The following is a 2,134-nucleotide window of genomic DNA, read 5'->3' as shown; positions in this document are numbered from 1 at the left end:
AGTCACATGGGCAGCTGAAGGATGAGGGCACGGACATTAAAATATGAATTTTGAATGTTAAATGAAAATGGGTTATTATGGTCTGAAGGAGTAACAGCTGAAAAGTGGAAGATGTAAATGATATTATTTGCGATTGAGCAGAATAAACTGGGAACTTGTGATGTTCGAGGTGGATCATCTTGGGCACATTGAAATGAGGTTGCAGGGGCTTTGGTGTGAAAAGGGAAAATAAGGATTTTAGATAAATAACAAGACAATCAAGTCAAGCCTGGCTAGCTCAGTTGGTAGAGCGTGAGACTCTTAATCTCAGCATCGTCGGTTCGAGCCCCACGCTGGGCGTCGTAGCTTCTTGCTGCTTTGCTTTCTGTGATGAAGCATAGCTTTCCAACGTTATCAGTGAAACGAGCAGCTGCAGCTATGCTGAAAACATGACTGCACTTCTGCTGCTGTGAAAATCCTGGTTTCCAGTTTCGCAGTGAAATTTGATTCCACTTCACTGGAAATCGCAGAGATCGTTTTGGACGTGCAGCCGCTTGTGTAATAAATGACAGGACTTGCAAAGGCGTTAACGCAACTCCAACCCTGCACCAATAAGATTGTTCGAAGTCACAAACTGACAATGGTCACGTCCTGGGCAGCTCCATGTGAAATGGAGCTGAAACAGAAATAACTAACTCTGGGGATACCACGGAAAACATCGATGACTTCTACTTGAACCCAATGGCTATCCTCCTCGCCCATTTTCTTGGCTGCTCGGTCGTGCCCTGCTACAATATTAATTTCACACCAAATGCTGATAGTTCTTCAATCAAAACAAATACCAACAGAAAGCTTCGGTCCCTCTCCATTGTGGGTAAGAACCTGGTTGTCAGGTGCAAGGGGCTTTTGGTACTGTTGCATGTGGCGCAGACCTGGCCTATTCCCTGGACCTGCGCCGCTGCGGTCACCCCGTCCATCTTCCACTTCATTTGGGGGTCGAGAATGGACCGGGTCCGCAGGGACACCATGTACAAAGACCTGGAAAATGGGGGAAAGGATGTACCGAACGCCACCCTCGCCCTGATGGCTACCTTTTGTGTGTGGCTGCATCAAGCTCTGGGTAAATCCTCAGTACGCAAACACCAAGTGTCACTACTTACTGAGGTTCTACCTGTCCCCGGTGTTGCGAAGGATGGGCCTGGCCTCGTTGCCGCGGAACACTCCGAGTAATTGGACCGTTGCATACCACTTGTCCTTCGTGGAGAAGTTTTTGAAAGGAGACACCTTTTGACCACAAGCCCGTCAGGTAGTGGTCAGCACGTAGTATCCTCGAGACCCTTCGGGAAAAGGAGAGGGTGGATCCTGTCGTGTGGTTCCCCTCGCAGACTCCCAAAATCGTTTGGCAGAATGCCTCATCGCCAGAACTTTCAAACAAGCACAAGGACATTACTTGGCTGGCAGTGAGAGGGGCTCTTCCAGTGAGATCCTTTATGCACACCCGGAATCTCTGCACCACCCCACGCTGCCCTTGAGGCGGATGTTGGGGCGATGAGACTGTCAATCACCTCCTTCTCCCTGCTCAACGGGCTGTTCCTGGAACGCACACCTAGACCAAAATCAACTGCGCCTGGAGGACCATCAATGCGGTGAAAGATGCTCTTTGGTCTGCCCGCAACTTGCTGGTCTGCCAGCTGAAAGAACTGACCCCGACCGAGTGTTGCAGACTGGCCCACTCCAAGGTCCGGGACTATGTGCTGATAACGCGCTAAAGCTTGGGGCAGCCGCCGCCAAGGTGCGTTGGGGAAAGACCACCGTATGAAACCCCTCGTCCAGAATGGAAAAAAAGGGCCCTATCTGGTAAATGGGCCCAGCTGGTGCCTTCCCCAACTGGTCAGGGGGCCAACGGGGACTCTGTGGGGAGACGACTGCCGGGGTATTTTCTTTGCCTTGTATTTTTTTTCTTCTTTGTTTTGTTTTTGCCTTTCGTTGGTGTCCGTACCCCCTGGGTAACCAGGAGCAGCTTGCATGACTGGGTCGGTGTATAAATGTTTTATTTTTTGTACTTTCTATGAATAAAGTATATTTTTTTCAAATAAAAACAAGTGATGAAACGTCTGAAAATGAACCTTGCAGCTCAGTGAGCAAACTTGCATCC

General features: G+C 49.4%; 1 non-coding gene across 1 annotated transcript; it reads left to right on the top strand.

The window, feature by feature from the left end:
- Nucleotides 1-266: 266 nt before the first annotated feature.
- On the top strand, nucleotides 267-339 carry trnak-cuu (transfer RNA lysine (anticodon CUU)). Its single transcript has one exon. It is a non-coding gene; the product is annotated as a tRNA-Lys (tRNA).
- Nucleotides 340-2,134: the final 1,795 nt, after the last annotated feature.

Source organism: Stegostoma tigrinum, chromosome 11 (assembly GCF_030684315.1).
Source record: "Stegostoma tigrinum isolate sSteTig4 chromosome 11, sSteTig4.hap1, whole genome shotgun sequence".
Classification (NCBI taxonomy): Eukaryota; Metazoa; Chordata; class Chondrichthyes; order Orectolobiformes; family Stegostomatidae; genus Stegostoma; species Stegostoma tigrinum.
The sequence above is the reverse complement of the archived record's forward strand: the minus strand, read 5'-3'. Positions and strand labels throughout refer to the sequence as shown.